Below are 25,687 nucleotides of genomic sequence, written 5' to 3' on the forward strand. Positions count from 1 at the left end.
CATCACTGAGTTTCTTTTTGACACAGTATGGGCCACTGAACTTGGCTTTCAGTGGTTCACCTTGTATGGGCAGCAGTACAAGAACTTTCTCACCTGGGTTGAAAGTTCGTGCTTTGGCATTTTTATCTGCCTTTCTCTTCATAGAGTCTTGTGACACTTTCAAGTGTTCCCTAGCTACCTCACAAGCCTTTGAAAGCCTTTCACGAAACTTTGACACGTAGTCAAGTAGGTGGACCTCATCATCCTCTGTCATGAATTTCTCTTTGATGAGCTTCAGTGGGCCCCTGACTTCATGACCGTACACCAATTCAAATGGGCTGAAACCCGTCGACTCATTTGGGGAGTCCCTCGTTGCAAACAGCAGGAAAGGGATGCCCTTATCCCAATCCTCGGGATACTCCTCACAGAACGCCCTAATCATTGTCTTTAGGGTCTGGTGGTAGCGCTCCAACGCACCTTGGGACTGGGGATGATAAGCTGATGACTTCAGCTGCTTCACACCCAAACGATACATCACCTCTTGAAATATGCCTGACATGAAATTTGACCCTTGGTCAGACTGCACTTCCTTGGGCAACCCATACCTAGTGAAAAACTGCACTAGAGCATCTACCACAGTCTTAGCAGTGATATTTCTCAAGGGGATAGCCTCTGGAAACCGTGTAGACATATCCATAATTGTCAAGAGGTACTTGTGACCCGACCTAGTCCTAGGCAAAGGTCCAACACAGTCAACTAGAACCCGACTGAATGGTTCTTCAAACGCAGGTATCGGAATCAATGGCGCTGGCTTCACCGAATGCTGTGGTTTACCAGCCACCTGACATGTGTGACAAGTCTTGCAAAACTCAGCCACATCCACATTCAACCCCGGCCAATAGAAATGCCTCATGATCCGATCCTTTGTCTTTCTGACGCCTAAATGGCCGCCAACAGGTAACTCGTGAGCAATCCTCAAGATCTCACCGCGGTAACAGGGAGGGACAACAACTTGACGGACCACCGTCCAATCCTCATCAGCTGGCCTATGGGGAGGTCTCCACTTCCTCATCAAAATGCCATCTTTGACATAATAGCACTCAGGGACCTTTTCAGCCTCAGCCTCAGAACACGCCGTCTGAGACAAGCCTTTCAACTCAGAGTCTGCCTGCTGTGCTTCAACCAAGGAAGACTTGCTAAACAGCCCATCGCTGTTAGCCTCGGAGCCTAATACAGCAACCCCATCATTCAAATCCTTGAAAAAGGTTTCTGCCAACCAAACACCGGAATTCTCCTCCACATCAACAGAATCCGCATCATCTTGAACAGCTCTACGAGCCTGAGACCTAGTCACAACACAATCTGGGAAAATCCCAGGAAATTCCTCCTGCAACTGCTCAGTTTCAGCAACCACCACTGGTTTCTCCGAAACAACTGGAGACGCAACCACCTTGTCCCCAGCCAAGTCATTCCCCAACAAGAAGTCAATGCCTGCCATGGGCAACTCAGGAACAACTCCAACAGTAACAGGACCAGAAACTAGGTCACACTTCAAATCCACTCTATACAGTGGCACTGACATATAACTGCCATCAACAGTCTGAATCAAGACTTTTGCATTCACTGCACTATCTGGTGGAAAAGTCATACCACCATCCACCATCAATGACTGAGAGGCCCCCGTATCCCGCAGGATGACCACTGGCTTACCTGCCTCACCAGAAGTACATGGGGTCACCTCACCATCAAACAAAAAGCTATGATAGCTCTCATCCACCTGCTTCATCCTATCTTTGAATTTGGGAGATTGACTTTCAATGGCCTGTGTTTCACTGAACGGGACACTGTTTTCGGGTAGGACACTTTTTGACATAACAAATCCCAAGTCCTTCTTTGTTTTGTTTTGCAACTTCCAACACTGTGACTTTACATGCCCTGTCTTATTACAATGAAAACATTTGATGACATTTGCACTTGTACTGGACCCTTTGTCAGATTGAGGCTTTGGTGCCGATGAAGTTTCAGAACTCGTGCCTTTTTCAGAACCAGCATTCTTTGGATTGCTCGACTGATTTTTGTCTCTCTTATTTCCAGAGAAATTCCTGAAAGGTGGTCTGTTGTCATTTCTGTGGGTCAGCTCATACTCATCAGCCATCAAGGCTGCTTTATGCAAACTTGTCACTTTGTGATCATCCAAATGTGACCTCACACTGAAAGCAACACTCTTTTTGAATTCTTCCAAGAGAACAACCTCACGTAGGTTATCAAAGTCCTGATCCACTTTCAGGGATCTGTACCACCTATCAAACATCATTTCTTTTTCACGAGCAAACTCAACATGTGTCTGGCCTGGTTTGCGGTACGAATTTCTGAACTTGTGTCTATATGCCTCTGGCACCAACTCATAGGCATTCAACACTGCTTTCTTGACTGTAGCATAGTCACGTGATTGCTCTTCAGAGAGAGATGAGTACACATCGGCTGCTTTGCCGACAAACACACTTTGAAGGAGCAAGGGCCAAAATTCCTGTGGCCAGTTCAAACTGTTAGCCACCTTCTCAAATGACACAAAATATGCATCAACTCTGTTTTCTTCAAACTTGGGCACCAATCGAATGTTCTTTGCCAAATCAAAATCAGAAGGAGCCCTTTCACGATTTCCAACAGCGTGTGCATGAGTCAATTCCATCTCACGCAATTTCATTTGCTGCTCCATTTCGAATTTCTTCATTTCCATTTCTCTTTGTTTTTCCCTTTCCAGCATTTCCATTTCCCTAGCCTTTTGCTCTCTTTCCGATCTCATCTTCTCTTTCTCTATTTCCAATCTAGCTAGCTCAAGCCGTGTTTGATCTGAAATGTGAGCTTGATCTGAAGTGTCAATTTCTTCTTTGAGCTCCATGTGACCAGCTACTAAGTCAAGAATCTCTGCCTTTCTAGCACCTTGTGGAACATCCACATTTAAATGCTGTGCAACAGCGGTCAAATCACATTTGCGTAACCTTTGCAAATCTTTGAGGGACAAATCTGTCCTCTGAACAAATGCCTGAACATCCATTGTACTGATTGACATTGTCACAATGTATTACACACAATACATGTATACAATTGAACAATCAACTCAACTGGTATTTTGTCTGTACCAATATTCTGGATTCCGGAACGTTCCAAATTCTAAGTTTTGGCTTTAAATTCACTTCTCGGACACAAGCCCCCAATTTTGTTACGACCAAAATCACTCTGAGAATGATCGCACAAAAGAAACAATCAACTGATGTTCAGTCGGTTTATTAACAGTGATATTGTGGGTACAGACTGGTAATCGGCGTCACATCAATACAACAATGATCAATAGAAGCGGTTATAAATCGGTAGTGGAATCACTTACACGTATTAAATAATCCTTTGAAAGTGTCCAAATACGATGTTCGATGCACAGACGAATGATCCTTGACGCACCGATGAATGATTCCTCCGACGTAACTCCAGAGGCGCAGGTTACGATAGTCCACGGTATAGATCCGGGGTAAAATCCACGATATATGTCCACGGGGAAACGTGCAGAATCCAAACGTTGTGACGACCACGTCCAGTTGAGGCGTTGAATGATGATTCACATAATAATGTCCAGCTAAGAATCCAGCCCACCACAGCTTTGCCGTAGCAATGTCCATTGACATAAAAATGGAGTCTCTCTCCAATGTAGGCAAATTAATTATCTGCAGGCAAAATGTCTCCCAGGCCTTATCTCCACAAACATAACAGGTCAGCAGGTAACACAGGACTGACTATAACAAGTCGCTTCAGAGCCAGAAGTGACGTAACTCTCAGAGCAGAGGTGTTGGGTACTCTGCCTACTGCAGAATTTCTCTGGCTTATATACTATCCATTCACCCCCTTCTAGCACATTCTATAACTCTCTCCAACCTACTAGCCAGTCCAAGTTCCAGGAAACCTGGATGACTCACTGCCTAACTATGTACAAAACATCATTACCAAGAATAACTACCAATCACATTGGGCTACAGGGACAGTGCCTCACTCAGCCAAATATGTAAGCACATCCCAGAACTTTCTGGAAAGGGTGAAATCATTCTAGATTGAGTGAGCTATGATATATTTCCTGTTACATGCATGTACTGTATAGTTACATTGTATACCACCTAGAAAATTCTCCACTGATCTGGTCAGCCTGTATGTACTATATCTATATCACATAGAATGTTCTCCATTAATCTGGTCAACCTGTGTACATACACATTAAAACAACCATGCATACAGTACATCATACATGAACGTAACTACTAGTGTGTACATTTGTGACAAATATTATAGGCAACTATGTATCACTCACCATTACCTCCGAAAACAAGATTAATCGTCATCATCTTTGAGACCATCTCCGCGAGATGCGAATCGCCATTTTGAACATGTCACGTAAATAAAATGATCTGCGCATGCGCAAATGAATATTCATTTCAGTTCTCAGCAAGCCATCCTGGTTTTTTTTTCCACACGCATACATTGTGTATTATAATATGTGCTACGTTTTATCCATACCCGATCGACAGCAAGGCTGTTGGCGCATGCGCTGTGTAAGTTGTACTACGATATGAAGGGCGAAAAGACTATAAACCTCGGATAAAATCTTTCACTGGGCTCTTAAAACAGATCGTATTGTAAATTGATTTCGGCGGCTCTGATTGTAAGTATCTTATCTAACAGTACGGCTGCCATATGATTTTCAGTGTAAAACCCTGTATTTTGGTCTCTGGTCACCAAAATGCTAAGCCATATCAGGCGTTTCTTCGATAGCCATAGGGCTGCCATGCGACCCCGACTCGGTACGGGTTGGGGTCGCTGGCAATAATGACAATCGGCTTTATGAAATGGTCCCCTCGTTACAGCTATGGAGTGGACTCGAAGCTACCATCTCATCACATCCTCTCCTCTCCTATTCTATTCAATTTCAGAAAATCTTTACCTTTCCTGCACATTATGTACTTTCACTTGGGCTAGAATTACAAATAGATCATCTAATTATATCCACTTAAATTGACAGAAGTCTCATCAGAGTTTGTATTTACTTCCATCGACAAACCCTTATTCCTAGCCAATATCACATCAGGTCCAAGTTACTATCTTTTTTTATTCTTTTCTCTCTTTTTTTGGTTAACTTTGAATTTTGTTTGATGCAGCACATGAGTTCAGTCTCATTAGTAATATACAGTGTAGGCAGTTAGTGTTTGCATGCTTCTTTATTGGTCATGTAAATCTTTTACTAAAAATCAATCTTGAAAGGAGGAAACCAAACTCACAATGTAGTCCGCTCAGCACAACCTGGGGTCCTTGCACTCCAGAAATTTAGACCATGTGCGTTAAGGCCAGGGATCACATCAACACGTCCTGTACCTTCATGTTCACACACGAAGGAGGCTAGAACACTGCTGTACTTAGATTAGTCGGGTAGCTACAATGGCAGTAACGAAGGTAAACCAACATGTCAACCCTGGTGCCCTTTTGGACTGTGTGGATTGTATGCAAATAAAATCTGTGCTCAAGTTCTTGATTCAAGCCACATTACTCAAAACTTTCTGAATGACTAACGGTAGGTACTACTGGCTCTGTGGCATAATGGAAAAGACTCCCCACTCTCAACTGGAGGACCCAAGTTCAATTCCCGCCCAGTGCTTACGTCCTTGGACAAGATCTGTTTTACCCACCATGTCCCCTCTTTCCCAGGAGTATAAATGTGTTCCCATCCCATTCCAATTATTATTATTACTACTAAGCTCCAAGACTTTTTGGACCTGTCAAAGTGATCTTGATTTCCCATCAAAGTTACATATTATGTTAGTAACAAGTCAATGGAATGTGTACTTTTCATTAAAAATTAAACTTTGTGGGACATCCCCTAAATATTGTCTTTATATTGTTTGTCCATAATTACATCATACAGTGTAGTAAGCTCCTTATACAGTAAAGGATGTACCCAAACTTTAAAATTCCTAACTTTATAACAGATTGTCCCATTTTCCTCAAACTTTCACTCAATGTGTTTGACTAATATTGCAGCTTTAACTCAATCCACATTTATATTTGGGTTTTGGCAACGCTGCACACTGGTTCTGGTCCGACGGTCCCTGACCAGTAAAGATCACTGTCGGACCAATAACTTTTTCAGGAAAGGACCGGTAAAAGCTGGAAAAACTGGGCACCAACTGGTCCAACAGAAAGGTCCGGCCAGTAGAAAAATGGGTTAGTGTGCAGTCCTGGACACCATTGCCCTCCTAACTGTTTATCTTAACCTTCAATAATCAACACAAAATGTTCATTATGCAAACAGCTAAAACCAGCCTACAGCTGGCAAACATTAATCTGTTTCTATTTTTATTCAGAAACGAGCCTACCACATAAGTGCAACATCTTTAACTAAGGTTCCATGATAAAATTTTGCTGTTGTCAATATGAGTCTTACATATTCACTATGCCATTTATTCATCTTCCTGATAAAATACTAAACTCAATTATCTTCTCTCTTTTTTCTTTTATTAATGCATAAGAAATTCTACTCATAAGTCACAGGCAAACACAGCCATCATCTTCAGGGCTTTCAGTATCAAAGTACAGGTTTGTTGGAAAGGGGGCAAAGATGTTTTCTTCTTGCTGGTTTCTAACCCCTGATATTGTTGGAAAGGTATCTAATTGCATATAGATTCAGAAAGAAAACATGTAGTGTTTCAAAACATTTTCTGGAAAACAGATATGTTAATAACCCACAGCAAAAGGTCCTTTTTTTTTGGGGGGGGGGGGAGAAGGGGGGGGGGGGGAAGGGAGGGGGGAGTCCTGAACATCATCCAATTTTATCCTCAGATAATATACAGTATAGTATTATTGGCAGCTATTGGTCACAAATGCATTATCAGAAGTTTCATACATTCCTCATCAGTGAAACAAAAGTTACATTTACATTACCAGTATATACAGGCTGCCATGTGAATTGTCCTTGAATGTCTTTAATCTAGCTGTTAACATAGTCTCAGTAGTTTCAGATAGCCAGTATTGACCTCAATCCTACTTTGTACATGATTTTGACAGTCTAGCAATCTGTGAGAAAAAAAGATATCAATGTGGCACATTAGTACACAGAGGCACACTTACGAGGGCCATTACACTCCATGCTGTGGTTGACTTTGCCTATAATCCAAATGAAGTGAAATGACAAAATGGTGTAAACTTATTCTATTACAATGGAACAAAGATTTAAAAAGTTCAATACACTCTTAAAAGTTTAATCTCCCCCCTACCACCACCACCACCACTAATATCTGTCAGAATCACATTCACAGGCAAATGAGAGATGGCCATCTGTCTCACAATTCCTCAGATATACAGTCAACCTCGCATACCTCGAATTAGTCGGGACTGAAGAAAATGGTTAAATGCTAAAATAAATAGCGGATGTTTGCTTTCACATTCGGAAATGAATAAGGATAACATTCAGCTCCATAAGATGCTAAAATGAATATCGGTTGTTTGCTTTTACATTTGAAAATGATTAACAGTAATATTCGTCTCCTCGAGGTGCTAAAATACTAGTAAATGTTGGATGATTGCTTTTACAATAAGAAATGAATAACGGTAACTTTTGGCTCTTTGCAATGCTAAAACAAATGTCGGATGTTTACAAATGTCTGCAAATGCTTCAACTTTCTCATTTCAAACTTAAGTTTTGACCACCTAAATAGGCATGAACTTTTATAATAATCTCTAAGCCTATATTTGCTAAATCTTAGAACTCAGAATAATGGTAAGATGATTGAATTTTCTATTCATTTGTTTTAGACATGGGTATTTGGATCACTTCAATAATGCTTAATATTTATTTTTGTATGTTTAGTGGGACCGATTTAGTTTTTATGTTTTTCTTGATTTTTTTTTTCGTGCCACCAGATTTTACTTTCGATCACCAAAAAATGAAAATCAATGATATTGGTGGCCCAATCGGGCCACCTAAAATAAAAGTTAGTGTGGAGCCCTGTCTATTCTATTCTTTATCATGCTGGGCCTATACTTCCAGATCATACACACTATTTTCACAATCACATTGCAGAAAAAAAAAAAAGTATTCAGTGCTTGCGTTCTCGGGGGAGAATTAATGAAACAAACTTCGTGAAAGGAAAAAAGTTTACAAACGCACTATGCAGGAGATTGATGTTTGGACAGTGGACCATGATTAATGCCAAAGATATAACTGTCAACACCTCAGCACGTGCGCCACAACGGTTAAGAAATCTACGCGCACGGTATACCTATCACGATCGCAAATCAGAACACAGTGGTTAAAGAAAAGAAGATGACGGGACAGAGCGTAGTGCTATCATAAGCACTCCATTGGCACAGGACGTGTGCATACCGTGTACGTGTGTAGGTACTAGGTGTTGGGGATTTTCCTTGTCAGCTGTGTACCAGGTATTTCTTTGGGCGCATGATTGTTCTGGTCTCAGAATATTTACAATCGAGTGTGAAAAGATTTGTGACATGTCTACGCTGTCCACGCGCGCTGAATCGGAAATGCTGAGTGATGTTTGCAATTTCGATTCGAGCAACATGCTGGGAAAAACAATAAGATAATTAAGATTGGGACATTAGATTTCCCTTCGAGGTAACCGAACTTCGAGTTAGTTTTTTCGAGCTACGCAAGTTTTAATACATGGAAACTCCATAGGAACAATCGGGACTTTCGTTTTGCCCCCGAGGTACATAAGTGATATTCGGCTAATCCGACGTCGAGGTAAGCGAGGTTGACGGTATATATTTATAAATATTCCTGCATCAAATTCTCAACTTTTCGTCTTTTTTTTTTTTTTGTCTACAATCCAGCAACAATGATCTCTTCTTACAGTTATTTCATCATTGTTGAATCATTAAAACTCAAGAGCAATATCCAGCCTGTAATGCAAAATACATGTTACATACACTTCATGCTCATTTTTTAGATATGCGATAGAGATGTAAAAAAAAAAAAAATCTTTAGATGATATTAAAGACACTCAGTCGTGGCGAGTGGTTTGTGCGGCACGGAGACGAACGCAACACGCTGCCTCCCCCATTCTGTATCAAATGTAGTGACCCCCGAATGAAAATAGCGCTGGCTCAATGGGTCAGCGAAAATACGGTAGGCTACAAGAGAGCTCCCTGTGCTTATCTCCTAACCCAAAATGGCTGTCCCAGCGAGCCACGAAAGCTTCCGAATGGACGCACACTCTCAGTGCGCATTGCACATGAAGAGAGGCCGAAAGAGCCACGCGTCTTCTGGCCTCTCTCCTCCAATCACCGCAGCTCGCGGTGACAATATTTGTGTATGATGCGTACACACACACGTACACACACACACACACACACACACACACACACACGCCGCAGCGTCTTCTGGCCTCTCTCCTCCAATCACCGCAGCTCGCAGTGACAATGTTTGTGTATGATGCGTACACACACGCACACACACACTTGTCTCAGTGGTAGCATTGCGCAATTGCATGCACAAACTTCGGTCGTTCGGAGTTTGCGTACCATTAGGGATGGCGATCGGCTGCCTTTAATGCACGCAAACAAAAGTTTTGTGAAGCCATGACATCATCACCTGTTGTTATTCACAAACTGTGATCAATATCATTATTTCATGACAGGTAAAACTTGAAATCCATATACTTGAAACTGTTTTAGTAATTTACGGGCGGATGTACATCTAAACTGCAAATTCTCTTTCTTTCAATTCTAATGTTTACATAACAGTAAAATGTCACACTTTGTAGACTCTTCTGATATTTTTCCTGTAGGGTGGTGGAAGGGTAGTGGGGAAGGGGGTGGGCTGGTATGAGAAAGGGTGCACTGCACTATCCCCGTTGCCCCTCAGTGTCTCTAGACTTCCTGCCAGATGACCACCGGCAAGGAATGAGTAAACATTTGTCACTCACAGAGTAAGGCCACACAGCGCAGGGAGATAGCGTACAGTTGTAGCAGTTTGTCATCAAGCTTAACCTCACAGCATGTGCACAGGTTTGAACATTACACATGAGATATACACAACCAAGATTTCATTTGCCCATATGACGACATGACTGATCCAACATTTGCTGGCTGCTGTTTTCAGCAATCTCCATGATCTCCATGGAGTACGTAATTCCTCAACGTTTTCAAACAATGGGTCTGAGCAAACAATTCTATATTTACTTTGGTTTAAATCAGATTAACTACACATTAGACTTTAATCTGCTACCTACAGTATTGCATCACACATATGATCCAAAAGATCATTTTGACATCAGCTCAGTCGCTTAAAAGGTAACTTTTAAATGAAATACCTGTTAAACTACAATTTCACAAATCTTAATAATTGAAGATCAAATCCTGATTGATGAGATACGTGCAAATGTACAATGTACACGTAAAATGGTACATGTTACACAGAAACTGAATTTTATTAGAATTCATGGGTGCCATGTCCTTTCATGGGAACTTAATGCATTGTGAGGAAACATGTTTCCCATAGGAAGTTACTGCTATAATAAGCACTGATGTCACCAGTACAAAGGCAACATTCATGGCTAGTTTTTAAATGATAGACAAAAAGGAAAGTTGTCAACAGATGGTCTGTGTGTGGGACATCTACCACATGAACATAAATGTCTTTAATAAGCAGTCAAATTCATAACAAACAATCCATTTTGATTGTTTTGTTTGTTTGTTTGTTTGTTTTTGCTAATAATGTAATTGAGAAAAATTACTAAAGAAATGCAGAAGTTGAATAGGCTTTATTGATATTTGCTAAGTTGAAGAGGTATTTTTATAATTCTATGCTTGCCATCCTCAAACTACATTTTGTAGGCAATTGTGACATGAAGGCAAGAATTTACATTGTTGTAACTTTGCTTCGACGTTTTATTAAGTTGAACTGGAAAACTTGTTTGCAATTGGCTCCTTTATCAATTAACATGAAGACGTCATTTCCTTGGATTAGAGATATACAGGGTATGGAAACAAGCAGAATTTGCAAATGCTACTCAGATAGCACAATGGAAATGAATGTTATGTTTATCATACATTAGTGCATTTATTATAGCTGCATCCATCAGTCTCTGCATGGTACTCTACTCAGCCTGAAACCCGATAAGTAATAAAAACACAATGTAGATTGCTACAACACTGAAAGAGCTTGTAAACCAAAACTGAATACTCTACCACTACTACATAACAAAGCCCATATCGTATAATAATCTAAATAGACACTAGATTATCTCCAAACTCACATATAGTTTATAATATCATTCGTTTTCTCCTGCATCAAATTACATAATCTTGCCAGTCAAAACATGCTTGGTAAAAAAAATAAAAAAACAGGGTACCGTAAAGTTCCATGTATAAGACGCACCCGTGTATAAGACGCACCCCTACTTTCGGACCTAAAATAAAAACTAGAAATGTCGCTATGGCGACTGGTATGCCTCCGACATAATGCATGATTTTCCTTATAGGTCTAGATAGTACATGTGGACAATGTGTGATTACATTTTCACAAAACTGGCAAAATATTGAAATGACAAGCTTGTCACAAATGTGTTGAATGTTCACCTTCCTCGACCTTGGTTTAATTGGAAGAATAGGAGAGCATGTACACGTATTTGGGGATTTAAGGACTTTAACTTGACTTTGACCCATTCATACATTTATGCATTGAGTAATTTTCATGGTACCGGTATGGAGAAAAAGTGCAATTTCTGTACTGAATAGTAAATTGTTACCATGTTCATCTGGCCTTTGACCCTAAAATTCATAAGATAGTAATAACTTTCAGGTAGAACATGCATAAATATGCAGTCAAGTTTCACGATAAATTGAGCCACTTCTGAGATATGGAGGAAAAGTTAGTTCAGCACTTTCACTTGATCTTTGACCTTTTGACCTTTGAGGCAAGAAAAAAGAAAAAGAAAAAAAAAACCCTCCAGAGAATTTCTATTAGGTTACACATGCATACACCAAGTGTAAAAAAAAAAATAATAATCCTGCTGGCATTGCATGAACATGAGGGAAATAGTAAACTTTTGAAGTGTTGCACTTGACCTTTGACCCCTGACCTTTGACCCCTGACCTTTGACCCCATGAACCCTATATTCGCTAGATAATCACTGCCAGTCAGTACATGTATATACTATGTTCCATGAAGATACCTTGAACAATTTTCCAATTTACAGAGAAAAAAAAGAAGTTGTAATACTTTTACTCGACCTTTTGACCTTTGACCTTTGACCTCATGACCCAAACTTTCACCAGAGAATTGAAATTGGGTAATACATGTATACACTAAGTTTCAAGAAGATATCTTCTGGCATTGCATAGATATGGTGGAAATAGTGAAATTTTTTATATTTGACCTTGACCTTTTGACCTTTGACCTTGAGCATGTGCACCCAAAAGTTGATAGGCACAACTTCACCCCCTAATACACATACATGCCAAGTTTCATTAGGATACCTCAACAGGTTTTGATAGTTACCTTGTCCACAAAATTCATTACGGACGGACGGAAAGACGGACGGACGGACGGAAGGACGGACGGACGGACGGACGGAAGGACGGACGGACGGACGGACGGAAGGACGGACGGACGGACGGACAACCCGAAAACATAATGCCTCCGGCACCACTTCGTGGCGGAGGCATAAAAAAACAAACAAACACGAAAATTTCCACGCAGATATTGCGTGTGTAATACATATTATTTCAAAATTCCCTAGAATGCAGCTCTATTCTTCGTTTCCTTTTATACTTTCTTTTAACGGTATTCATCGGACATTGGCAAAATATGGAAGACGCAAAATGTGAGACTTGTCTTGGTACTCACTTGCTACAGTATTGTTTCGCCTTTCAATCGTGGTACATGTGTCATGCATATCGTACTCATGAGTGTACAGTACGATCTTTGCTGTCATACATAGCAGAGGGTGTCTCGCATATTGACGCATGTCAGACTGGAAGGTTCATTACGAAAAATAAGAAAAACATCAACAAGTGTAGCAGAGGGATCATATGGCAAGATGTACGGTGCGTACGGTAATTACACTCACTGTTGTTTCGCCCGGAGGGATTACCAGTAACATGTGTGTCTCTTGTACATTGTACCATGCTTTTATGCACAGTGCTAAGCCTTTTGCAAAAGGCAGCTCGCGATAATTTCAGCACACGCACACAGAGAGCAATGGACTTGCACACACAGCGCGCAATGGGCAAGCGCGCTTCGATCCGATCGCTGTGTGCACGCGAGTCCATTGCAAAAGCCTCTCTGCAGCTGCTGCCTTTGCCAAAGGCTTGCTAGCTAGCTAGCTAGCTACTGTATAGAGTGTAGCTATGCTAACCTAGCTGGCCTCGTGAAATGAAGAGCAAACGAACGACATGGATATGCATGCATGCTTCACACATCGTTTATATTTACGGTGACATAGCGTCAAATCTTACCCACCCCTGGCAAAATGGCAAGCACTAGTGTCACGCCCTGTTAAACATATCTATACAGAAGATAAATATGTATATGTATAAATATACAAAACAAATATTTCTATATAAATGACATACCATATTGAGTACCTGTTTCACATTGCTATTATTTCCAGTCCCAAGGAGTATTTCATGTTGAAATTCCACCTTAAAGATACACACACACACTTCTTATTTTGTAAACTTTCTATCAAAATTTCATTACAATACTATGGAAATCATACAAAAATAAATATTCCATCCATATATTCTGTACCTACGTAGACACATACCAAAACAAGCAATCTTAATAGTCACCCTGATGTCATGTTTGACAATTTAATGTCAAAGAGTAACATCCTTAACTCTTTATGTGCCACGTTCGCACGACCGACTCAGTCGACAGCGTGCCAACTTCACATATTCTGCTCAAACGCACAAACCTGCCCAAACCGATCAATAAATCGGCAAATGCCACAGTACAATGAAAGCGTTCCTCACAATTCCGTTCCTCTCGTCTATAGCTGGCATTTTACGCGGTGATTGACTAACAAGCAGTGTTTCCTAGTGGACTTGCATTTATTCCTAAGTTTTAGTGATTGCTTACCTTCCAAATGTCAATGGGCATACATAGCCCCAAGTTGGCCTTATAAAATTGGGTGTACATGATGGATTTTTTTCCGTGATTCGACTGTACCCGTGTATACGACGCACCCCCGATTTTCAACGTTTTCCGACGAAAAAATAGTGCGTCTTATACACGGAACTTTACGGTAATTATTCCTGTTTGCTGCAGGATACCTATTTGTGATAGGGGCAGTTAAATTTCGTGTAAGGGAAACGAAATCATTAGTTTGTGTTGGTTTCTAATGCATAAATGTTGGATTTTATTTAAAGCAAAGCATGTAGACCTCGCTCTAGATGTCTACCGTAGTCCATTAGGTAGGCCGGCAGGACATAGAAACAGAATTCCCGAGCATGATGGACATGATCATGATCGAAGAAGTAACCCAACATAACTAACGTTAAACATGATATTGATAAAATATTTTACTGACAATGACATTCGCAATTACTCTCGTTTCTGTATCAGCCTACACTAAAAGTATGGTTGGGTGTTCATAATACCGGACACCTAACGTTTTGCTATCAATAGAAACATGAAAAATCTCACAATTTGCCTGAAATTTTACTCACATGTGGAGAAAATACTCCGGATTCACAAGCGCGCACTGAAAATGCGATCTGAGGTACGCGCTCTTAGATGGCGGCTTCGAACGCGTGGGGTGTCATTTTTTCCGCACTCAGTTGCCCTGCTCATTTCAACCGACCACCCTGACAATACGTATAAAGGGCACTTAAATGCGTTTTTTTCGACAGGCCGATGTTTTTTTTCTAGCCGTCATTTTTTCCCCAATAATATTTGAATATATTTTGAATCCTTCGATATTACTTTTGAAGGACTGTTTGATGAATTTGACTTGATTTTCATTAGGAAACTTTTCATCGTAATTGAAATAAATTAGATGAGTCGGTTTGTTTTTTCACATTCATTTCTCGTTTCTGCATCAACTCGTACGGTCGTAGCGGGCGACAAAATGTTAAATGTCATGTGTATGTGTAACGTGTGTGCACGATCGTACAAGCGGCGGTGACAATTTTGCGGTCAAAATCGTCAAATTTATTACGGAAGTAGTCTACTCTACGTCTAACAACGAGTCAGCAAAGGTAGGCCTAGTTATATGTAGTTACACGATAAATCTTATTCGATTTTGCTAAATTTCGGTAATTTAGAGGGAATAAACTTAGTTTTCGCCACATTTTACTCGGTAGCGTAGCCAGTGAAGAATCGAACACCGTTGCGCGTAGTCCCATGCGTACATTTTCTTTCTGTACGCGCAATGCCATTATAATGCGCGGTCGGTCGTTATGGACCCGGTCGGTGGGTTGAACACCTACCATACCGTGTCTATCAGTTTTTGCACAACTCAGCTCAACCCAAGACATCATGATGCACTGCCCACTCTACTGCACTGGGTTATGTTGGACCTTCATCATACCGCATAACTAGCTAAGCTATCTATCGCGGCTTTCGTTCCCCCTGGCCTTGCCCTTGGCACATTTCGTTCTTGATACCGACGAACTGTGGCTCATACACGATTCACGTTCACATGACTGCTGGAAAGAGCAGCTTACTACCACAGCACCAGCCACCAGTTACTGTAGTGTACATTTACATCAAGTCACACTCACACTCACAGATCAGACAGCACGCAAGATTAGACTGTTTATAGATCTATGTTGCTGAACATAGAATGACCACTGTTGCCTATGTTGGAAATTTACATCCTGTTTGTGGAAACACAAACTCTAACAGGGCATTAAAGCCATAAGAATTAAACTTCTCCTACTCTGTCAGCTAACACTCACGGTTAATTTGGGGCAGTCCTTCCCTCTCTGTTACCTGTCTGCTGGTGGTAGCTAGCTGCACGGCCAGACGTCCGTACACAGTGCAGTGTGAAGTTTTGTTGTGTAATAATTTGGTCTCGAGAAAGTCTGCATAACACACATTATACGACATGCGGCGCAGTGCGGAGCGTAGGCTCGGCGGTATCAAAAATATACGACACGCAGCTACATTTTACGACCGCCGCGAGCGAGCGAGCAAGCGTATCATTCTTATTGCCTGTTAGAACACATACGCGCACATAACACTTAGTACACTGGTAATGGCTTGGTAAAAAACGAAGCATCAACGACGCGCCCGAGCAGTTGTAAACAATTGCAAGAGCGCCCTCTCTGTGAATCTTGACAAGTTACGATTAATTTGTTTTCATCTTTTTGTTTGTTTGTTTGTTGCTGTCGTTGGTTTTTTTTTGGGGGGGGAGGGGAAGTGAATCTCATGTGAAACAAAAACAAAATATTATTCAGTTTTACATGGGGTCAATAGGAAGCAAAAATTTTCATGTGCTTTTATCTTGGCACTAGCTGCATGTCACGTATAATGAGCATGTCCAAATCGTGCAATTTCAATTTCTACAATCAATTATGATTAGCCACTTCTTTGTGTCTCCCTCAGGTATGTATGTGTGTGTGTGTGTGTATATTGTTGGTTTTTTTTATACACTGTAATTTATCATACTCATAACTAAAAATATCAACTATATAATTCAACCACTAAGGCCTTTATGAAATGAAAAGAAATGAAATCTATGCACCAAGCAATAACATAATAAACATTGTCCATATAGTCAAATACTCTAGTCAATAGTTAAAGAACACTGTTGGTAAGTAAAAAAGAACAGACAATAGTGTGCAGGCTAGTCGAGGCCAGTCCTTTCAACAATACAAATTATTGTTTATTATTACTCACATAGCATTTAAAATTTGTTATCTTGAATCTGGGGGTAGTAAGAGTTATGACTCATTGTGAATTTAAATATTTTTGCGACAAAATGGAGTTGAGCAGATGGGTGGGCATCAACATGATTTTTTTTTAAATGTCTCTGTGTATTTTATTGAGTCATTGGCATAGAAAGGATTAAAGGGAAAGGCTGAAGAGGAAGGAGCCCTGATTTTATTTTGATTACGAAGTCATTTGATAATCCTGGTGCAAGGTTTTGTTTTTTTTTTGTCAATTGATCATACTGCAATTATCTAAAAGAAATGTGATTCAACCATCAGTGCAACGAGGAAGGGGAGGAGGCAGAGAAGAAGGGGAAGATGACAAAAATGTAAGTTGACGCATGAAATAGCATTTGATTACCATTTATTAGATGTCAAAATCAACATCCATTATGATCAATTTCATGTTTTCCTGTCAGTAACATTTGAAGAAAAAAAAACAGTTTACCAATCGTTGTGTGGGCAATATTTGACAAGTCACCATGCGATTGCATTGCACACACATTATACACAGGTTCCTGTGCACTTGAATGGCACCACCCTGATATGTTTGTATCTCAATCTCAAGTGGGCAATTCATGTTCTCTCGGCTCACTGCTCTTGCACTGGCTTTAGTATTGAGATGACCAGTTATAGTAGGCCTACCCGATGCTGCTGCAGTCCATCAAAAGCCCAGGGCCCCATTTCATAAAAAAAGTTGATATGATACAACTCTTACTGGAATGGCAATTGTCATGGTAATGACAAGAATCCAGCTTCCTGATTGGCTGTTGCTATTGGGAGTTGTCGTTCTAGCAAGAGTTGCCATCCTAGCATCTTTTATGAAATGTTCCCACTCCTTACTCATGTACTCATGTACAGTAGCACTGCGTGTCTGTTGCTTCCTAGATTTGGTAGCAATCACACAAGCTTCGCCTCAGTAATAAAGAACTGTCAATATGCAAGAATGTGTGTGTGTGTGTGTGTGTGAGTGTTATTTTCCCCTATTTTTCAATCAGAATTCTACTTTAATTGCCCAATAGCTACTGGTAAATTTTTCCATTTTTTTTTCACTTGTTACACATAAAATCTTACCCACCCCTGGCAAAAGGGCAAGCACTAGTGTCACGCCCTGTTAAACATATTTATACAGAAGATAAATATGTATATGTATAAACATAAAAAAACAAATTTTTCTACATAAATGGCATACCATATTGAGTACCTGTTTCACATTGCTATTATTTCCAGTCCCAAGGAACATTTCATGTTGAAATTCCATCTTAAAGATACACACGCACACTTCTTATTTTGTAAACTTTCTATCAAAATTTCATTATAATACTATGGAAATCACACAAAAATAAATATTCCATCCATATATTCTGCACCTACGCAGACACATACCAACACAAGCAATCTTCATAGTCACCCTGATGTCATGTTTGACAATTTAATGTCAAAGAGTAACATCCTTAACTCTTTACGTGCCACGTTCGCACGACCAACTCAGTCGACAGCGTGCCAACTTCGCATATTCTGCTCAAACGCACAAACCTGCCCAAACCGATCAATAAATCGGCGAATGCCACAGTGCAATGAAAGCGTTCCTCATGATTCCGTTCCTCTCGTCTATAGCTTGCATTTTATGTGGTGATTGACTAACAGGCAGTGTTTCCCAGTGGACTTGCGAACAAATTCTAAGTTGATGTCACTGCTTTGTGTGCACAAGTCATACATTGACAGTAATGTAGCCACTGGGCTTCCAAAAGAAAAGCAATTACAGTGTATAGATTTGACATAAAATTTACATTAATGCAAAGCTTGGCATTTTCTCTCTTCAACTTTGCTCACTTCGTCTACAATTTAACAGAAACCTGTAAAAGTAATATAGGTTTGAAAAACCGAATGTTTTCTCAATGCATGAATACGTTGGTGTCTCAGAATAATGTGACACATTGGAGGTTTCCACCATGGCACATAAAGAGCTAATAGCCAGATAAACATGTCATACATACATCTACCAAACTAAAGAACTATTGGCTAACCAAGTCCCTCCGCACACCATTCTCACCGATTATCGATGAGCTGTCTTTCACATCAAAGCCCTCTTGGCTTAACATTCATTTTGACTGTAAAGGCTCAAGACTTCAATACCATATTTTTGTAAAGAGACTTGATTCTTCTCCAAACCTGACTATTACAATAGGACTATGTTAGGCTATTTCTTCATATTAACTTGCGCTACGTAAATACTTCAAGCAGCTACTTTTGACAGGCATTTCCATCCTTCTAGCAATGCCTTATTTCACGCTGTATTCTCAACAATTATTTTGCCTTACCTAGTCTTTTTGACAAGGTGTTTTCAATTTACAAATTCTGCTTCCCGAAATACAAGTGCATAATTATATTTAAGGCGGACAATCACTAATGTTTTCCCTGAAAATGAATACTATTTCTTTCTCATTACATTGATGTAGTTCTGCATAGTAAATTTAACCACTTGCAAAATTGACTTACAAATCTGAATCATATTACACTCATAAAAAAAAGAAAAAATATATAATTAGCATAATTATATACAGTGTAACATTGAGCTAGACTGACCCCTCAAAAGTGCCCTTTTGATGCAAGGCTGATTTCACTCTGTTGTGTGGTTAAATTTTTATCAAGAAAAAAGTGACTGAATGAGACAGAGTATAATCTCTTTTAAAGATGCAAAATTAGAAATTTCCCATGGTGTATTCAAAACACATTGCATTTGTATCAAAGGAGGCAATTTTTGGCTTGTTTATAATTTCATCAATCTTAGTCGACTTGTACCATGAAATAGCAAGCACATAAAGCACAAAAATGTGCTGGCAAGAACTGGAGCATATGGGCTGACAGACAGACAAATGGATGGATAACTTAAAATATAATGCCTGGGGCACTCTCTGATTCAGAGGCATTACTACTGCACAGTGGGAAAAAACAACTACTGAGAACACTCATATTTTGCATCAAAATGGGCAGAAAAATTGATGGACTCCAGTGCACTCCTATTATAACGAACATGATTAAAACAAATTTCATTTCAAAGAAATAAAAATTCAGGAACCCAAATGATTATTTACCGGTACATATTATCTTGATAATGTACAACTATGTTATAGCTATGGCTTGTTTAGCTCTAATGATATTTCCATGTAATGAAAGAAGACTATCGGTCCTGTGGACTTCATTATAGCGAGTCACCTGTACTGATGCAACTGCACAATTTTAATGAAATTTCCCAATACTTTTTATGGTAACTGTGAAAATGATCAAGGTTTCATCTCATGCCATGCTGGGCATCGGGAGTGCAGCTGCATGTTGTAATGCTCAGTTTCCACTTCCAATGTGAGCCATTTTTATCCGCTCTGACTGTCTTGCAAATAAATTTGTTTCCTCGCAAGTGGCAAGAAAGTGAATCCTATCCCAGGATCTGGAAGACAGAGTTCATTCTGGGTCAAGCTCAACGACGGGAATGGTCATAGCCTTCTTAAGACGCTGTCTGTCCAACTTACTGGTGACTTTCTTGGGAAGCTTGCTGTCCACCACTTTCACAAAGGAGCAATCTAGGATAATGGATGAACAAGAAACAAGCAAATGTCAAAATGGGTCAATGTGCAGTCTAGTGGAAAATGATAACTGCAGTAGATTTCAGTAGTATGGCATCTGACATTGTGCATGTTATTAGCAAACAAAATGCTTAAAAATGTACAAACTCAGCTTTCAAATGTTGCGACTGGCTGCATTAAGGTGGTGGCACTTGTCTGGCCTATAATTAATTACCTGCAGTCTAAATTTGTTTAATATGCATCAAAAAGGGAAAACACACACACACACACACACATCCACATATGCACATAACAAGGATGCCTTTTATTTATCAAAATCTAACATCTTTCCTTGTAAAGAATTGATTGATATTACTTGCAGCAAGGCTGAATAACCTAAAATGAAATTGATGCAGATTTTGAAACCTGCACGGGGAACTATCTCTTGAGATGAGCTTTAGTACAAGGCATGTGGGGAATGACACACTTCGTGACTGTATCATATTTTCAGAATAGTTCTGCAGTCTCATTGAAAATTTAAAACCAACAAAAACAACAACTAGAAATGTTGCTATGGCGACTGGTATGCCTCCACCATAATGCATGGTTCTCCTAATAGGTCTGTAGTACAATGTCTTAACAACGTGTGATGACAGTTTCACATAATTGGCAAAATATTAAAATGACAGGTTTGTCATAGATGTGTTGAATGTTCACTTTCCTTGAACTAGGTTTAATTGGATGAATGGCTATATTGTCACGAGTGCAGGTATTTTGGGATTTGAGGATTTTTACTTGACTTTTTACCCTTTCATAAATTTAAGGAAGTAATGAAGTTTAGCACTTTCACTTGACCTTTGACCTTTTGACCTTTGACCTTAAGGCAGAAAAAACTTCCAAGAGAATCTCTATTGGGCAATACATGCATACACTAAGTTTCAATAAAAATCCTGCAGGCATTGCATAGATAAGAGGGAAGTCGTGAAATTTTGAGGAGTTGACCTTGACCTTTGACCCCCTGTCCTTTAACCCATGACCCCTACATTCCCTAGATAATCACTGCCAGTCAGTGCATGCATATGTACTAAGTTCCATGAAGATACCTTGAACCATTTGTGAGATATGGAGAAAAAAGAAAAATTTTAACATTTTCACTTGACCTTTGACTTCACGACCCGAAACTCTCTCTGGAGAATCTGTATTTGATAGTTCATGTATACACTAAGTTTCAAGAAAATACCTTTAGGCATTTCATAGATATGGGGGAAATAGTGAAATTTTGTGCATTTGACCTTGACCTTTTGACCTTTGACCTTGAGCATGTGTCCCCAAAAGTTGATAGGCACAACTTCGCCCACTCATACATATACATGCCAAGTTTCATTAGGATACCTCAAACGGTTTTTAAGTTACGCTGTCCACAAAACTGATTACGGACTGACAGAAGGACGGACGGACGGACGGACAACCCGAAAACATAATGCCTCCAGCGACACTTCATGGCGGAGGCATAAAAAAGACCCCGTAGCTCCCCCAGCCCCCCCCCCCCCCCCCCCCCCCCCCCCCCCGCATGGATATTTAATGGAAAGCTTGATGGATGAAAACAATAACATCCTCATCTCAACCAACTCCTCACATTACCTGGGTGTGTCAAGGACAACATTTTGCAAAGGCAGCAGGTTAAAACACATCTGTCAGTAGCATTAGATCACCTAATTATACCTTGCACAAACGTTATAGCAATGCTAGCCCAAATGTGATTTTTTTATATCTAACAGGAAAAGTGTAAGAAAAAAAACAAGAGTGCAAGTTCACCTGATCCTAGTAGGAGAGATGCTACTATGGCCTTTTCAAGAGCAAGCTGAGGACTGCTCTTCACCAGATCTGGAAGAGCCTTGTGATTTCTGAAGTGACATCTTGGCCACCAGGATCTACGGCAAAGCCAACACCGCTGAAGGGTCTCCAATTCTTTCTCGTCTTGCCTAGGAAATGTAAATGCATACATACACACACAAGAAGAATATTAGACATTGAGGTCACACATGTATCCACGTTTACTCGACGGTAGACCTACGCTGTTACCGTGTGAGCCATCCTCTCACAGTCCTGTCTTCTAATGTTTCTTTGTGAGATAATTTACTAGTACTGACTGGCTAAATACAGTAATCACTCATACTTTTGATTTCCGAGCTACTTTACAGAAGTCTTTCTGAAATTGTCCTGTTACCCATCCCATTGACAGCAAACCATTACTAAACATCTGTTACGTGCACATGTTCTATTAGTTTCCTTTTAAATAACATCATTTTTAAAATCCTTATGTATCACACATTATTTATCTTGTATTCATGATCATCCAATGCCATTCTTTTTTTCTTTTCTTTTTTTAGTCCTTAATTGTTACAAAAAAAAAGTTGTTACTGTACAAGCAAAACTAATAGGCAGTGCCCATTTGATGTCACAACATCTTGATTCTCAAAATAACATTTGATGATACAAAAATGATAGTGATGATAAAGTATAAAACATCAATAACAGGAAATGATGACACCATTACTGAAAAAAGAAGAAGATAGTGATGATGTAGTTGCTGTCATCTTTGTCACTACAAAGATGATGACGATTGTCCCTTCCACTGCACTCCTCCTATATTCAATTCAATTCAATTCAATTCAGTTTATTTCCACAGTTCAGGTAAAAACATATAAATACACAATCAATCAGTTCTAACATATACATACAAACCAAAAATTATTTTGGATAAATACATAATCACAGTTAAAAGTTAAAAAGTGTGTGTTCCAGATTGACATAACAATTAAAATAAATGGTGGAGGAGATCAGCAGTAGGCCATTGGCCTTTCGAGGCTGATCCCCTGAGCAAATATACAATATTAAAACTGTATGTCGTTATACACTGTTACATAAATCATGAGTCGCATAAAAAAGAACTGGATTTGCAATAAATAGGGGCAAGAAGAAGAAGAAGAAGAAGAAAAAAAAAAAAGCACATCCAAAAGGAAGGAACCACGACATACCAAAAACAACCATAAAAAGGGTGGGACAAAAATGGGCAAGAATTATCATTGAATGCAATTTAAGAAATATATATATATGGTTTGAGCATATAATATTCTATAAGAATCGACAAAGACAAAAAAAAAAAAAAAATACATATCATCATAATACCGAGTATCATTGAATATGGTGTGCAGCTGTATAATCGTGATTCTTCAGTGTGTACATTTATGCCAAGCAATATCGTGAGCCGCGCCCCGCCACTGAGGGCGCACCACTTCCAACATGATCAGAGCTCTCCATTACGATACATGTACTGAGTACAGTGTAAAAGAATAATTGTAATACATTGTACAATGAATGTAGAAGGCTCCGATCATAATCACCACAGGCACGCGCACGATTCCCAACCTGTACCACCCTACATCCTCCACCCGAGGCGGCCGCCCGGCGACCCCCACCCCGGCGCGCGCACCCCGCCAGCGCGCCGGGGTGAAGGTCACCGAGCAGGCGCCCGAACAGAGAACACAGAACAACACATGCCGAGAATCAGCCAGTGCACTGTATAGACACAGTACAGTTCTATGAACAATACCGGTATGCATTAATCAACTGTAACTTAAACTGTCTTTTGAATGATGAAATGGTGGGGCATGATTTCAAACTGGGGGTAATTGAGTTCCATATTTTTGGGCCTGTATACCTTATTGACTTTCTTGACAGGCTAAGACGGTAAAATGGTACATACAATTTATCAGAGTTTCTAGTTCTATACAAATTAACTTTGTTATTACAAATAAAATACTCTTTAAAAACATCAGGCAGTAAATCCCTAGAAAATTTGTACATGAAGCATGCTGCCTGCAATGTATACAAATCTAAGACCTTTAAAACCTTCAATTTCTCAAACAAAGGGTTTGTTGGAGCTAAAAAATGAGAGTTTGAGACACAACGGACTGCACGTTTCTGCAAAACAAGCAATCTGTCCAAAAGATATTTAGAGCAGTTTCCCCATACAACAGTACAATATGAAAGATGTGGCAAAACCAAGGTATTATAAATATTTAACATAATTCGAAGAGGAAGCAAACTCTTCAATCTGTTTAAAATACCCACTGCTTTTGCTATTTTACCTGAAATATTTTGCACTTGTTCTTTCCATGTGAGATGTTCGTCAATAATGACACCAAGAAACTTTATTTTTTTAACATTACTTATTTTTTGGTCATTAATGGATAAATCAAACAAAGCTGTATCTAGCTGTAATTGCTGAGGTCTAAATATCATAAAATTTGTTTTTTCAAAATTAATAGTGAGTTTGTTGGATAAAAACCAGGAATACACCTTTTCAAGTTCTGCATTGAATACAACATTCATATCATGGATATCCTTGCCTGACAGAAAGATGTTTGTGTCATCAGCAAATATAATGGGCTTTAAAACATCACTTACAAAAGCCAGGTCATTTACATAAAGCAAAAAGAGTAATGGACCTAACACTGATCCTTGTGGGACACCAACATTGATATGTTGAAATTGTGAAGTATGATTATCAATAAACACATATTGTTTTCTGTTTAACAAATAACTTTCAAACCAGTTTAACACATTGCCTCTAATTCCATAATGATACATTTTACTTATCAGAATTTTGTGATCAATAGTATCAAAGGCTTTTGATAAGTCTAAGAATAATCCAATAACAATGTTTTTTTCTTCAAAAGCCAAAGTAGCATTATTGACAAATTCTAAAAGGGCCATAAGTGTGCTATATCCTTGTCTGAAACCAAATTGCCCTTGATACAGGATTGCATTTTTTTCCAAGAATGAGATCAATCGTTTGTGTACCAACTTTTCGAAAACCTTTGAAAAAATGGACAAAATAGAAATTGGTCTATAATTAGAACAAAGACGCTTATCCCCAGATTTAAAGATTGGGATAACTTTTGCGATTTTCATATCACTTGGGAAAACACCTTTTTCAATTGAAGTATTGAAAATATGGCATAATGGGGATGCAATCAAATGAATGCATTTTTTGACAATAAATGCTTCTATGCCATCATGCCCTGAACTCTTATTATCCTTTATACTTAATACAGCTGTAATCAAATCAGATTCAGAAATGGGGTTAAAAAACATAGTATGTAATACTCTCGGTCTTAAATACTCTGAAAAATCATTATTCATAGAACACG

General features: G+C 39.4%; 1 protein-coding gene across 1 annotated transcript in view; it reads right to left on the reverse strand.

Moving 5' to 3' along the window:
* The window catches only part of LOC139738242 (steroid hormone receptor ERR1-like), a 48,112-nt gene extending 32,126 nt beyond the window's left edge, over window positions 1–15,986 (reverse strand). Inside the window, exon 1 of the mRNA XM_071648896.1 lies at window positions 15,937–15,986. The gene's annotated coding sequence lies outside the window, so the exon portion shown is untranslated. The remainder of the gene's footprint in view (window positions 1–15,936) is intronic.
* Between the last annotated feature and the right edge of the window lie 9,701 nt (window positions 15,987–25,687).

Source organism: Diadema antillarum, unplaced genomic scaffold (genome assembly GCF_040938485.1).
Source record: "Diadema antillarum isolate AM-2024a unplaced genomic scaffold, OU_Dant_1.0 seq00000731_RagTag, whole genome shotgun sequence".
NCBI lineage: Eukaryota > Metazoa > Echinodermata > Echinoidea > Diadematoida > Diadematidae > Diadema > Diadema antillarum.